Source organism: Pteropus medius, unplaced genomic scaffold (genome assembly GCF_902729225.1).
Source record: "Pteropus medius unplaced genomic scaffold, Ma_sr-lr_union100, whole genome shotgun sequence".
Taxonomy (NCBI): Eukaryota; Metazoa; Chordata; class Mammalia; order Chiroptera; family Pteropodidae; genus Pteropus; species Pteropus medius.
The window spans coordinates 2,279,538-2,295,845 of record NW_024348304.1 but is presented as its reverse complement, the minus strand read 5'-3'; the positions used below and the strand labels follow the sequence as shown (position 1 = coordinate 2,295,845).

At 43.5% G+C, this 16,308-nt stretch overlaps 1 protein-coding gene across 1 annotated transcript in view; it reads right to left on the bottom strand.

The window, feature by feature from the left end:
* AFG2A (AAA ATPase AFG2A) overlaps nucleotides 1–16,308 on the bottom strand; it is a 232,585-nt gene that overhangs the window by 19,746 nt on the left and 196,531 nt on the right. The window lies entirely within an intron of this gene.

Here is a 16,308-nt window from a genome sequence, read left to right as displayed (position 1 = left end):
TCCAATATGCGCATGTATTTTATAGATGTTTCTTCTGATTAAAGCTTTAAAATAAACTGTCTTTTTAACCAGAAATAATGTGAACTGTAAGAGAATGAATAAATTTCAGATTTCATAAAGCAATCTGCCACAAGATGCGAGGTGCCATTTATACTGTAAGAAAAATGTGGATTAAGATTTAAAACTTGAGCACATAACTCATCCTAATGTGGAAACAACTAATTTCGGTATGTACGTACCCAAGAAAAAATTCAGGGTTGTGCTGATGCATTTATCACATGCTTTATAATTTTACAGTTTCATAAATAAAAATTAAGGCGTAAGCCAATCAAGTCATTTAGCCAAGATCATAAGCTGGATAGCCGCCGAACATTCCTGTCCACCCAAAGAGACGAAAATAACAAAAAACCGGTTGTAGGGTAGACAGTTTGAAAGAATAAACCAAACGGGAACAGAAAGAGGTGACCGAACGTTTCTGCAAACAATGCCTACGAGCTCGTCGCCGCGTCTTCTCCGCAGGCCCCGAAGCCGCTGACCAGGCCTGGGAACGCAGACTCAAGGGGCGGGATGGGGCAGCGCCCAGTGTGTCTGTTCCTGGCTGTGTACGTGTGACGCCAGCACGCAGGAGGTGAGAGCGGCGATCAAAAGGCCACCGTCCACGGGTTTGAGGGGACGCACTGCAGAACGCTTCAGGCGGACGCAATCCGAGCAGAGCGCACACTGTCTGGCTCGCGTGGACGTGAAGGCTGGTGCAAGAGCGGACGTGCTCCACCCCGCGGCACGAGAGCTGTGCTTCCCACCAGGCCGCAGCTTCCTCCGGGGTCCTTCCCCCCGCTGACACTAGGACCCTCGGGAAGCATGACTTCGACCACAGTGCTGCCAGTGCTCTGGTGAGCTCGAGGGATGTCCTTCGGCCTCGATCCTTGCCTGAGTTCTTTCCCACAAGGACGACGTCCTGTCCTACCGGTCGGCCTGCCGGAACACGTGGCCTGCCCTGCGGGGAATCTGATTACCGTTTCCACGGCAAATCCGTGCCGAGAGCCTCGTACCAGGGGAGTGGGCAGCAGGATGTGATACGGTTTAAAAACATTACCGACGCTTTCATATTATATAATCGGTCTGAACCTTGCCCAAACCAGAACCAATCCAAACTTGTTATCATCGAATATCAAAACTCATACCTCAGGGAAAAGGAAGTGAGCGAAATCTCTCTCTCCAGTGAACGCCTTGGTGAATGCCTGGGGCTCGTAAAAGCGCTTGTTACTGTAGTTAAGATTCAATGGTTTCGGATATTCCAAAAAGTACACGTGCTACTACTTCTTTCCGGAGAAAACTGGAGACTTTGTGCGGTAAGCTTTCCCCGAAATGAAATGGCGAGCATTCTGCCTTCCACCGACCGAACGTTTACTGAGTCCGAACTGCGGGCCAGGCACTGTTCGTGTTCTCTGATTGCTCGCCTGCCCTGGGGTCCTGCAGCCTCGGCACTGCATGACACAGGCACCATTTCTGGACAGTGGAAATGGTTCTCCGATCAGTGCAGAAGAACGGAGAGAACCCTTGAAAGACTACACCGAGCCACAACTAGCTTACTCTACAGACTACTTCTGTGATAGTGAATGCAGACGAGCTTACGAGCATGTCAGAAAGTGCAGATGAGCTACAGGAGAAGCTGACTTGGGCATGAATGCCACACAAGCCACCAACGCGAGCATGGCCTGACCACAATGGGAATCATGCAGAGCCAGGACGCTAATGGGTCACCTGTCCCCTCAGGACACTCAACTTTACTTTCTTACGTAAATATTAATTTACAGTAAAAACAATCTTCCGTAAGTACATGGCCATCCACACATACAGAGCTTCTTTCTCTTTATGCAAAAAGCCTATATTAATTAGAATTTTACATAATGAATCAATTTTCCATGGGGAGAAATTCAAACAAAATGAAAACTAGTCTGATCAACTCCATGAAGATGACCCACAGACACCTGAAACTCAGCATCTCTGCATTTTTTAAGTTTGGATTTCTGTCTATTATTTTTCAAAAAGAGGGCTCAGACTTACATACTGCACTATGCGTAACAGAGCATAAGACTCGAACTTATGACAGCTCCTTCACATGGATTCAGTGATACTATGGGTCAAATAAGAGACTCACGGAACAGACGCAGGTTGCGGCTGCTGAACCCATCCCCCTCCTCAGCTCCTGGCCTCCCATCCACAGGGCCATCTGTTCCCACAGCCGTCCTGACCTCTCTCTCAACAACGCGGGAGAACAAGAGCTCCCTTCCTTCCTGATTTTGCTCCGTGGCACTAGATACAGCAGCCAAAGAGGATGGCGCGGGGTCAGCGAGGAGCCCGTGTGGGAGCCCCGGCCTGGACAACACCCTCTGAGCGGCTCGCTGTCCATCCTGCGGTTGCCCTGGGCAACACCGGCACAGAACCTCCTCTGCTGGTCACTCACTGCTTGAGGACCTACCAGTCTAGTCAAAGACAGATACCTGGACAAACTTACAATACAATGTGACATACAGCACAAGACTGGGGGCAGTTTTCTGGAAGAACTGAGAAAAGGAACCTAAAGACAATGGGCCAACAGGTTTCCGGAGGAGCAGGAGCGGGGCTCTACAGGGAGGGAAGGGCTGCAGCGTGGGGAGCCCAGGACACGTGCGCGCCGGGAGCCCGTCATTTACTAGCGAGCGCCAGAGAACTCCTGAAGGGCTAGCGGAGCTGCGATTTGGGAAAATTAATCTGGGAAGCAACGGCTAGTCGGTAAGCTATTATCGGGTAAGAACGGTATAAAGCAGAAGGAAGACAATGTACATGAAGAACGAACAAGGAGAGTAAATAGCAACGATCACAAGAACTGGTAACTGATGAATATAAAGGACGAAAAGCCACAGTGGTATTTTCATTACATCCGCACACGTGGAGAATGGGTTATCTCTCAACAGCCATCTTTGAAAGCGGAAAGCAAAACACTTTTCAGCAGACAGAAGGTCGACCGCGGCACCCACGCTGAGTGACGGGATTCTGCACCACTCCCGAGCTGACGGGAGAGACCGCTCTGGCCCACAGCTCGCCGGGGTCGCTGTGCGTGACGGCCATCCCCGTGCACGTCAGCGTGACTCTTAGAGATCCCGGCTATTCTAAACCTGCAAAAACTAGCACAGGGAAATCTTACTCATGTTCCAATGAGAAAATGAAAATTATCTAAGTATCGACATATAAAAGTGACATTAAGGATGACGCTCAGGCTAGAATCTTAACTTTAGGACAGGATGACTTTCCAGTATAAGTTACAAATGGCAAACAAAAAGCTTACGTTTACCCAAGAGAGTGTGCATCATAGTCCATCCACCAAATGACAGCGGGTCTCGAGTGCCCAGCAAACTTTATCAGGAGTGAGCAAGCCGCTGGGGCCCTTAAGAGCAGGAGGACAGCGTAACGGACCTCGCGTGAAAAGCTGTATAAAATGGACGCGCAGGCAAGGCCATCGCAGCAGGCCAGTGGCTGAGCCCTGCCTGCATCAAGGGCCAACGCTCGCCTCGAGCTGTGCCCTGCTGTGTCCCTCCCTGCAGCAGGGCAGGGGTTCACCAGTGCCCTCAACTTTGATAAAAAAAAAAAAAAAAAAAGGGTCCTCATTTAATTAAGACAAAATAAGAAAAATAACAACAGATAGATAATTTCAACTGTCTCCACAGGTGGAAAAGCAGATGATAAGAACTGGGAACGTCCTTGAACCATTCCGACTGGGCCTTTCTTGCCAAGTTGGGAAGGCGCAGTGTTCCTTAAAGGCGAGTCTAAGTAACGGGTTGGTCTTGAAAGCAGCTCCTGAGGGAGGGGCTGATCCCGAGTGTCACCGTCACCCTCCCGCATGGTGCTGTGGTGCTACAGGATCAGCAACCAGGCTAAACTCAGGTACATTCAATCATCTACGTAAACACAGCTCCATGGCTTGGCATCTTCACGGGTGTCACAAGAAGTATCCTCAGAGAATGACCGAGGAATAAAAATGATGGACTGCTCTGCTGACTTTCACATATAACTTACTTTCCATCGTCTTCGCGGTAAAAACACACTCTCTGAGATGAAATGGTAATCTGTGCATCTGCTTTTTAGGTTGAACGTAAGCAGATAATAATACCTTTCGTGGTGATTCAGAGTGTTCTTCTAATTGTACTGTGATCGAGTTTCAGATTAAAATAATTTGCTTGCCAAGATATGCACTTGCTCAAAGTTTTAATCCTCAAGATTACAGGTAGAGATATAAAAGGTGGAGTTTTTAAAATGTTATGTTCCTCTTTTAATTTCATAAGCTATGTTTTCTGCACTACTTATTAGTGGAAGATCCCAAAAGGAATAGGTGAATGGGAAAGCAGCGTGAAGTTAGGGCATAAAGCATTTAAGACTTACAACCATTTTCCTCATTATACTTCTAAGCCTTACAAATAAATGTTAAACATTAACGAGTTAAACATTAACCATGGTCAGGAACTACTCTTCGCCACAGAAGGCACACAGGTGACAAGGGCAGTCGAGCTGGCATTTTTAATACTCACCAATGAGAAATAATTCTTCAGACTGAACAGCACGGCCATGCTCTACCACGTGCGCTTCACGTTTTCATGGTATGCAGGCAGATGCAATTTTAAAGTGACAGACATCCCATAATGACTACACTATAAAAAAATTCAAGTTCTCATTGCATTGAATTATGTTTTTTTCTTTAACCTCATCTTTTAGTTTTATTTACCGAAGAAGATTGTATTTGCAAAGCTATTTAAACCCACAAATCTGTCAGCAGTTTCTTTTGCAGGGGTGACATGGGAAAAAGGACTGCATCATGAGGGACAAAGGATGTGTTACAAGGTGACCTTGAACTGCGGGCTCCCCGCTCCACATGCCGTGCTGCTCGGATGCTCCGCGTTTGCCTCAGCTCATGCGTACACGGGGGGAAAACGTGAGTTACTGATTTCAAACTTGAAAATGTCAGGAATGTAAAAAGTGGAAGCTCCAACTTTTATGTGAAACCAAGGCATAGACAGACGTTTCATTAAAAACGACACTGTTACAGTCAGATAGGTGCAAACTTGTCAGCATGGTTTCTGAGTGTGCACTTATGTCACAGAGACCCAGGTACACGAGCTCACCATGGAGCAATGCCACAGCCATGCCCTGTTTCCCTGAAACTGGTGAGTGCTCAGGTCATCACTATACGGAGGAAGAATGAAAAAGCAGTTTTAGCTACAGCAATAGGTTTTGAACTGCTCTGCAGTCTCCAAAGTGCCTCAGAGGTCATGGCAGGAAAGCTACGCAGGTGGGCCGGGCCCCCGCCGAAGCAGATCCGGTCTTACCTCTTTAATACAATGGTCTTCCCAAAAAGCTTTCATCTGAGGGAGGAAAAAAGGTTCTGCTACTAAAATCTTTAGAGACCACTCATCTTTACTTTAAAAAATAACAGACCAGACCAACACTGAATTCTAAAATAAAGCTTTCCTAGAGAAACAGCTCTGGATTGGAAAAAAGGTGGAAAGAACATTTGCTCATTTTTTGTGATAGTATTTTGCTTTTGTAGTTTCCGAATGTGCTGATGTAATCTTCACCTGTTAGTCTTTCTTACTGTTTATTATCACTTGAAAAGCAAAGCCAGCCAGCACAGCCCCAACCTGGTAAGGACTTTTTCCTGCCAGTTTATAGGAGGAGCTCAACAATGACTTTTCCCTGGCCCTTCTCGCCAGCCCCCCGGGAACTCCCGTCACTGCTCCACGCGCAGAGCTGCCGCGTCCTGCGACCGGGTCTCCCTGGTTTTGGCGGGACACTCCCACTGGTAGCTCCCTCGAAAGAGGCGCGTGGGGATGAATGTGTTCTCGGTCGTGCATGTGTGAAACGCATTCACGTCATCTTCCCGCGTGCTGTCAGACACAGAACTCCAGGCTGGAAATCACGGCTCGGAAAGGCACCGCGGAGGAAGCACGCGCTCCCGTCTCAGGCCCGCCGCTGCCGTAGGGGACTCCGGTTCTTCGTCCTGTGTATGAGATGAGGGACACCTGATAGAGACGGTCGACGAGAAAACTTCCGTTCTCCAACTCATGGGAAGAAATGGGGACAGTTTTCTCTGCTCGCTCTGAAACGCCTGTTAGTCATAGGCTTGCATTTCTCCAATTCCCATCTCTCTGTGTTATTTCCTGGGAGACTTACTCAACTTTTCTCCAATTCTTCTACTGCATCAAATAAAAAAAAAAATTTCTACCTGAATATTTTAAAATTTCGATGAACAAAGAAGTGAACATCCCGCGCAGAGCCTCCGGTGCTTGTTTCATGCCGGCACTGTCCTGTTATCTCCCTCCCATCGGCTCCCTCGCCGTCTCTCCTCCCCTCGTTTATTTTAGGGTGCTTTTATATTAGAAGCTTTCTTCGAATACTGGTGATCCTTAGCTTTCCATTCATATCTAGGAATGAGGCACCCAATTCCGAGTGGAAGCCGTGCATGGGCGAGGCTTGTCAGCGTGTGTGCTCCGGTCTGAAATCAGGGAGTGTGGTGCTTCCAGCTTTGTTCTTTTTTTTCTCAATATTCTTTGGCTTTGGGACCCTTTGTGGTTCCATGCGCATTCCAGGATTGTTTGTTCTCTTTCTGTGAAAAATGCCATTGGAATTTTCATAAGAATTGCACTGAATCTGTAGATCACTTTGGGTAGTATGAATGTTTTAATAATAGCAGTTCTTCCAATCCATGAGCTTGAATTATCCTTCTATTTATTTGTGTCTTCTTCACTTTCTTTCATTGATGTCTTACAGTTTTTAGTGTTCAAGTCTTTCAGTTCCTTGGTTAAGTCATTTCTAAGTATTTTATCCTTTTTGATGTAATCAAAATGAGCTTGTTTTCTCAATTTGTCTTTCTGATAGTTCATTTTTGGTGTATAAAATGCAATCTATTTTTGTATATTGATTTTGTACCTTGCAACTATACTGAATTCATTTATTAGTTCTAATAGTTTTTTGGTAGGGTCTTTAGTGCTTTCTATATATAAAATCATGTCATCTGCAAATAGTGACCGTTTTCTTTCTTTCTTTCCAATTTGGATGCCTTTTATCTCTTTTTCCTGCCTGATTGCTCTGGCTAGGACTTCCAGTGCTATGCTGAATAGAAGTGGTGAGCGTGGGCATCCTTGTCTTGTTCCTGATCATAAAGGAAAAGCTTGCAGCTTTTTGTTGTTGAGGATGGTGTTAGCTGTGGGCTCCCTGCTTTCTTCATAGGGGCAAGCAGAAAGAATCATGCTTTATCAATATTATGCTTTGAGCTCTTCTAATATGGGTCCAATTACCAGAGAATGATTGTATTTTGCTGCTTTGTATCTACAGGATATATTCAATTAGGTATGTTTCTGAAAGACCTGTCAGCAAATTACCATCATTTAAAAATCCTCAATTATCTTTTGAATAAGATTTTTTAAATTGAAAGTATTATGTGTGTGTGTGTGTACACACACACCAAATTACTTGCTTTAAATTTGTCTTACTATTTTACGATGTGGATGCTCTGTGTTTTCTGTAGATGATCTCCCCTAATCCTAGCTTTAATACTGTTTACAGGTATTAGGTATTAGTGCAATGTAGGAGCCACAAAGTGGATATAAAACCTGAGAACTGTAAAGATAGAAAGGCTCTAGAAAACTTCTCTTAACAAAAGGAAGTTGAACTTCTGAGGTTAGACTTGCCTCAGGTCATAAAGACTTAGCAGCAGAACTTAGAGAATGAGGCTCATTAGCATAATGTTCAACAGGAAAAAGAATTGTTTTCTTCATGGCTAACAGTCCTTTGAGGGAATAATTCTCTTTTGCCACTAAAAGTTATATCATCACAGTTATGAAATGAAGGCAAAAATAAGTTATTGAGTAAATATGGTGATTATTATCTATACACATTTACAGAGCAAAAAACTGATTCAAAATTGATCTTTTTACAGAAAAAATACATTTAATACCTTATTAAATATATTTTGAATAAAATATATGTATTAATAATTCATTAAAATTAAAAATTTCTGCTCTACGAAAGACACAGTTTGGATAGTGAAAAGATAAGCCACAGACTAGGGAAAATCTTTAGAAGACACAAATCTGATAAAGGAGTGGTATCCAAAATATATAAAGAACTCTTAAAATTCAACAAGAAGAAAACCTCATTAAAAAATTGGTAAAAGATCTGAACAGACAGCTCACCAAAGAAGACACACAGATGGCAAATAAACATATGAAAAGATGATAAACATCATACGTCATCCGGGAATTGCAAATTATCCTTGAGGTACCCTATACATGTACCGCCATGGCTAAAATCTAAGACGCTGACATCAAATGCTGGCGAGGATATGGATTAGCAGAAATTTTCAGTTTTATATCCTACATACGAGTGATATCATGAGGTTTTCAACTTTTTCTGTCTGCCTTATACACGGACTGTGGATTACTGGTTACCAGACGGACGAGGGTGGGGTAGACAGGGGTAAAAGGGGTCGATATTTGGTGACGGAAAGAGATCTAACTCTTCTGAGTGGTGAACACACAATGCAATACATATACGACTTAATGTTGAATGCTACACTTGAACCTTATTTGATTTTGTAATGTCACCCCAATAATTTTAATAAAAAAGAAAAAAGAGAACTTTCATTCATTGCTGATGGAAATACAAAATGGCACAGACACATGAGAAGACGGTTTGCCAGTTTCTTACCATACGATCTAGCAATCACATTCTATTCATCCATGAAAATATCCCTGTAGGGTTCAAAAACAAAGCAGACTAGACTCGGCATTAAGTGTCTGATGTGCTGTACACAGCAGGTCCACGTATTAACTTCACAGTGTAAGTGTCTTTGTTAAACTATAAGAAAGCCATAGTCAAACGTCAGACCAGCTCCTCTGAACCTGTGCCTGTGTGCACATTTCACGCCCATTACGACTCATTCCGCTGTGTAAGAAAGCTCATTTTGAACCGACGACTTTTAGATTCATTTCCCCCCTAATCTCCAGTTCTGACACTTATGCTTAAGACGTGGGGCAGCGGGGAGAGAAGAAAAAAATGCCGGGGACTATGGGACTATTATTTTTTTATATCTAAGAGTGTTTGTTTGACCTTTTATATTTTTAAGGATTCTGGCAAGAAGTCAATGCGAGGCAAACTAAACACGATTCTTGCTTTTAAATATAAAACCACTCTTTAAGGATTCTTTTCGAGTGAATAAGAATATGCCAAGGGGCTACTTTTGCTACTTTCGAAAGAATGTCTTGTCCAAATGCCAAAAACGGTTTAAGTGATTAAAAAAAAATTCTGAAGAAAAAGAGAAAACAACTAATTCATGATTTTGAACTTCTACCATGATAAAAGTGGCATGTGCCTTACACCTGATGGTATTTTGCTCCCAAATAAGCAGGGAACCTTTCCTACAAATATAAAAGCATAGCCCATTTCCCAGATTTTAACAGCAAAAGGAGAGCTGGCTATTTACTATTACAGAACACCGGAAATAATATTTGGAAGTTAAAAACATAAAAAAAGAGAGCCATGCAAATCTTAATTCTTTCCACTTTTCTTTCTAGCCTAAGGCAAAAATAGATTTTATTTTCTAATTTCCAAAACTTAGCGGGGGTTATATTTAAGAACAATTTAACAACTGCATTGCAACTCTGGATCCTCATTTTATAGGGTGTTAGTAACACTGTCATAGAATGACACCTTTGAAAACTCTGAATTACATCCCTTAGTCACCAGCAAACACCAATGACAAACATGCAGTGCTTTGGTCCTCAGTGTTAGATTTCTGAGTCTCACCTAAACACCTGGGTTCAATCATAACCTAAATGAAAGGGGCCAGTAATTAGGTATGCTTATTTCCTAATCAGCGGTCCCCAACAATTTTGGCCCCAGGGACTGGTGCTCCTATGAGAATCTAATGCTTGATGATCTGAAGTGGAGCTGAGGCGGTGATGCCAGCACCGGGGAGCGGCTGCGAATACAGATGGAGCTTCACTCCCTCATCTGCTGCTCAGTGCCTGCTGTGCGGCCTGGTTCCTAACAAGCCATGGATGGTACTGGATTCCCGGCCCAGGGGTTGGGGAGCCCCATCTTAAATGATCACTCTAGTACAAACAGAACTCCTCAACTTTCTAAAGTTGCTAGGTTTACTGCTTTTTCTTTTTTATTAACAAAATTAGGTTAAAAAAGAATTAAGTTGTCCACAAGGAACTAGGAATTACATTAACAAATATGCTGAAGTAGGAATATTGAGTAGAGGAAGAAACAACTTTATAACTTGAAAGTAAAAAACAGTACATATCTTTTACAAAGAAAAAATAAAAATACAGATTACAGTTTTATAAATATAAACCAGCTGAAAAAATGCTGCATGTAACTACCTATAAAATATAGTTTGAATTTAAAGAACACACCATTAAAATCAAAAACATGACAAGCACATAAAACACTCATTAGGATTATTCATAAAATCTAAGGCAATAAAACATGGAAAAATATTTTTTATATCAGAGATCGATAAAATTGGACTTGTTCAGTATAAAAAATGTTAACAAAAATGATTTATTGGGCACCTACTGTGTCGTACCAGGATGGGCTCCTCGTGTGAACTATGCCATTTGCTCTGGACATCAGCTCTGCGTAGTGGAGGCCTCTCTAATTCACATGAAAGAAAACGGCTCACGAGCTGGGCGATGGGCCGCCTTGGCATCTGGACTTAGATCTCCCTCATTCTATAACCCACTAGTTCACCTCTAATGCAGTTCCGCGTAACGGAAAATGTTCTTAAAAGAAGCAGTTTTCACATGTTGGTGGCACACTTTTTGTACACAGATCAATTAGGATTATTATTAGAAATTAGCCTTCTATCGCCTCAAATAACCAAACAAAAACAGCTAACCCTACCAGAATCTATACCACAGGATTAACTGAATGCTTTACACAGCTTTTTGAAACCGTAAGTTCCTCTCAAGCTGGTTGAATCCCCAGATTTTATCACTCTTTTGAAGATGAAGCAGCACAGATTAAATGTGTGCAAATATTCTAAAGAACCCACATGAGTCGATGGAAAGACTGAGAATCTGGAAGGAGAGGAGTGCCAAAACGCTCAGATCAGCATTACTACTGGCCCGAGTAATTGTTCACAGATGCGGCTTTAGCCCGGTACCAGGCTCGGGGACTAGCTTGCCAGGTGGGCCTTGACTAACTCGTTGCCGTGATACACGGCTTCCCTATAAAGGACTTGCGGTATTTGGTTATAAAATGCTGTATGTACTGAGTTTGTTGCCAGCTGGCCTCTCATCCAACATCCACTTCCTTTCTGACTAATGCTTCTTGTAATCTGACAGCAGTGTTTAGCACCTGGCAAGGAGTCAGTACTACAGGTATGGCAGCACAGGGTGTTCCGGAGGATGATATGCTTTGCTGTAAACACCTCTCAGGTGAGCTGAATTAAGGTTCTTTTACTGCCAGTTTCGGGAGAGGCTGAGTGTGGAAACGCAGACAATGTTTACCTCTCCACAGACTGGAGGTTTTAAAAACTGTAACTTAAAATGAACATTATAACTTTGAAAATTTTACTTACTTTCTTAACAGTTTAGGGGAAAAGTAGGCTGCTCCATATTTCCACTTTATAACACTTTTTATCCTAACGCCTCCAGAATCATAGGTATTGAACTTGACTAGATAAGCAGAAGAACTAAAGGTCTCAGAAAAAAAAAAAAATCACTGGGCCTGGGAATCTCTGAGCAAGTACAACTTTCTTTTAAAGTTTGCTAAGGAGAATTTTATTAAAATCTGAATTCGAGCACTGTCAAGCGTCTTGCAAGGTCCCCGTCCTCTGGTGCCGTGATCAGGGGCTCCGGCCACAGTGACCAGTGTTCACAGACACTGACCAAGAAGATCCCAGGACCCCAAGTCTCTCAGAAGCATTGAGAGGAAAACGATACCCATCTGCAGGCGCAACCCTCCAGGGACAGGCACATAATAACCACACGGGCTTTTAGCATTAGAAAGGGCCGCAGGGCTGTTCCCACCCCTTATTAGAGCGTAAGAACGGAGCTCTAGAGAGAAACGCTTTGGCCAGACGGATGCTGTAGTGAATGGCCGAGACGGGACTACAGTCCAGTTCTCACCTTTTACCAAACTTCTCCATTTAGTAAGTAGACTGTAGAATAGTAAAGGGGCGGGGGTGGCTGGCTTAACAGGCGCAGTTTAAATATTTGCTTTGAATATTTCTCATTTTTGCTCTGAAGGTCGTTATCATAATTCATTTACAACAGGGCAGCCTTATTTCAGCCATGCTCAGAGCTGACGAGGTAAGGACTCGCCCCAGGAGCGCGTGTTTGAAGCCGCAAGCGCCGACTCGGCTCTTCCTGTCCTGTTCTACTTGGGGGACTCCTGCTCACCCGTGACATGTAGATCGACTGTCCCCTTTTGACCCCACCTGACTTTCCAGGCTGTGGCCACTTGTACAGGTGCTGCACCTTGTGGCAGGTTGACGTGCTCAGGTACAAGACACCCTTACTATTCCAATCCATCCCATTCACAAAACATTTCTGCCCAAAGGCTCAGGGCAAACCTTAACGTCACAGAGAGTAGTTCATCTATGTGGGATTAAAATCACCGTCTGCCAGCCGCATCCTCAGTGTCCTGCCAGCGCCGCAGCACCAAACAGGACACTGAGGAGGCGGGGACCAGGGCGGCGACGACCGCGAGGCTCTTCCTGCGTCAGGCCTGGCTTCTCCGCGCTCGACGTCCGTTATCTCATTGAAATCTCAAACCGTTCCAGTCACGCGGACGTTTTACTAATGAGGAACAGGAGGTGTGAAGAAGTTCCATGACCGGACTGAAATCACCCTGAGAGGAAGGAGCCACAAGCCTATGAAAAGTCCACTCATCTGCGACATCAAAATTCTTTCTTTTCCACTTTCTTGCCTCTGGGAAGTTAATTCCTCAAATCTTGATAGAGGAAATAAATGCTCTGATCGCCTATATTATTTATAAAATGTACAGTTGATTCCTGGCTTTTAGATATGTTCTTGATTTCATTTAATGAGGTAATCACCAAAATAAGAATAACATTCAAACACAAATAAACACTCAACCCCAATTTTACAGATATCAGTTGTCGGCCCATGTTAGCAAATCCTACACAGAGAGGAATGTCTCTTACTCATCACCCTGTCCCCAAACACAGGGCACACAGGTGATGGATCCAGATACAGCTTTCATGTGCATCAGCCATTGTCGGTTTCCTCTCGGTGGGTAACACAAAGGTTTTCCGAAAGCAACCAGCATCATTTGATAAAAGACAAATGAAAAAAACGAAGCGGAATCTGCTACAAATAACTTAAAAAACAAAAATCAAAGCGAAAGAAAACAATAGCTGTAACCAAAAAAGACTTCTTATTTCCTCCTGAACTGAATGCCCATCTGCTTTTAAACGGCAACATGTTTTTCCGTTAACCAGGACCTACAGCCAAGAAGCCAGAGACAATGGGGTGTGGCCACGGGGGAGTGGTGGGCGCGGGGATGGCTGAAGGGTGCTGCCTGCCAGCCACCAAGGCTGCTCCCGAGTGACCACGCTCTCCCTCCAGCGGGCAAAGAACTTCCCCTGGGGCCTCTCCCGAGGATTACAGAAATGCGTCCGCTCTCTGGGTGCCCTCTGCGGTGACAGAGGGCGGAGCAGTCCGAAGGGCACAGGGAGACACTCAAACACTGGGCCTGTGTAAGTTTTGATGGAACGAGGTTGACGGAGCCAAAGAAAGCACTAGGTGGAAAGAAAATATTTTTTTAAAGTAGCCCCCCATCCCAGTCATTAAAAGAGCGCCTATATCATCTCCATTCAATCATTCTCTATGACATTTTCATTAAAATGAAAAATAAAATACTCACTATACTTCAAATTAACATTTTATGTTTGTAAAAAACAGACTATCGGCAATTTCCTCATCTCTGGCCAAATTCGTGTTCCTACAACTAATAGCATACAATTACATAAAATTACTTTTAAATAATTTTGATTATATTACTCTCCTGTGAAGACAATTAATTGATCTGTTTTTGTTTTTATATCAAAAGTGGCACAGAGACACTCTGCAACTCTGAGAAAGTGGCTGTGCCTGGAGCAGGGTACACTGCTTCAAAGTCAGAGGTCTCCCCTTGTGACAAATAAGAATGGAAGTCTATTTATTGTAAATATAATTTTAAAAGTCTTTTTTCCTTTTTTTCAGTTTAAAAGTGTTTGTCAAATATATACTATGGAGTAAGTTCATAATTTTCAAAAATTTTTTTTCCCTTTTGTTTTTTTTTTCAGCTTAAGACGCGTTTGTTAAATATGCGCCCCGCCGTGGGTTCTCTGTGGAAGGGCACGTCCTCTGCCTGGGGGCGGTCAGGCACCGAGCCTGCAGGGGTCAGGTGACTGACGTTCTGGCTCTGAATTTGTTTTACTATTAAAAAATCAAACCGAATGTGGGCTCTCAACATCGCAGTACCATTTCCACTCTGATGGAGAGTAGGGGAAACAGATGAGACCTTTTATTTCATCTGAAGCTAAATTTTCTCTCTTATGTTTCCTATTTATTAGTTTTAAGACTTTAAAAAAAATCATAATAGTTCTCAAATAACAGGGCACCTGCGTATATTACCTAAATATTCAGACCAGTCCCCAAAACACAAAAAATGTGGTACAGACCTGTCTTGTCCACATAGAAAGCCCCAGAACTACTAAGATATAGCTCTGAAACAAAATTTCGATGAAGTCGTAATAATATATTGATTGAAACTGGGAACACTGAGGGTGCCCTCCCCTACTCAAGCATTACAGACACAAAAATGTAATTTGAGGAAGAACAAATTTCTGTTACCTTTCTTGTGACTATTTTTTAGAAGATCTGATACAAGCATTAATCAGAAATGAAGGCGCTTATATTTTAGACTAAACAGGGCATGTGCCACCTAAGAGCCCGCAAGCTGGTACAACGCACCCTGGCACCATGGGAGACCTCACCTTCCAGCCCGACGGGACCTCGCCGGCTCTGATTTCTGTTCCACGTCACTACCGTAAATTACTTCAAAGTGTGAAAGGCGCATTTATACCCTGCTAACTGCTCTTCCACTCCACTCAGCTCAAGTGAAAGACCGATGGTTTCTTCCCCTTGCCGTTTCCTGTACACCGACACCTCACGTACAGGACGCCAGCCCTCGGTCCTACAGCAAACACTGAACTCTAGAACAGCCGTAGCACTCAATCAACAGCAGCTGCACGTTCGCTCGAACGTTGGGATGGTCACGCCGAGAGATGCTCTACGACTACAGTTGCAGACAGGACTTAGATGCGCACGCACTTCAAGTGCCTCTCAAGCGACTTACTACATGGCTTTTCCCTGCCATGGGACTGAAAACCTAAAGGAGGAGACTCAAGTTTACATAGTTCACACTTGAAACAGAACCATGAGTAGACGAGGACCCTGTTTTGGTGGTTGCTATTAGCTATGACTGCGTGACACGCTAAGTCCAATTCCACATGTCAACTGACTTACAGGATTCTCTGAGCACCACCATGGACCTATTATCTGTCAGTCCTGCGTTTTTACGGAAGGCAGATGAAAACAGCAAGCAAAACAGAACGCGCAGTCGCAGTCTGCTGGATCATTCAGAATAAAAAGCATCTATCATTTCTTACTTAGAAAATATTAATCTCCCCATACGAACCCGTATCAGTGGTATTCAGAAGATATTTCTGTGTCGAGGAAATGCACATAGAAAGATGCACAATTAATTTAATGGAATTTTAACTTGTAAGTAAAAACAGCCTAAGAGTTGCTAAGGACAGAAAAATGTTTATCTGCCACGCTTCGAACTCTCATACTTTCACAGAGGTCCCGCTACGCTTATTGAGGGTGTACTTTCGCGGTTAAGAGTAAACTGTCCCTTTTAGTTTTTATGAGAGAATCTTTGTTCGTACACAAGTACACCAAGATAATTTTCCAAAATGACCAAAGAGGACAGTGATACAATCTCTTTGCCAAGTCTTCTGTACTTCGGAGTGCTCTCACGAGATCCTAATTTCACTTTTATGGTCTCTAAGAAAGCAGTAGGTGGCACATCGTTTCCATTTGATAGGTCAAGACGTCAAAAAGTTCAGAGCCGTGAGTGTGGCTGGAAGATGCTGTATGAAGAAGCCCAAACGAAGACTCCTGCTGCCAGCCAGTGATCTCTCCACTGTATTATGCTACTGCTCTGAAGACCGCATTTTAAGAAATATGTAAA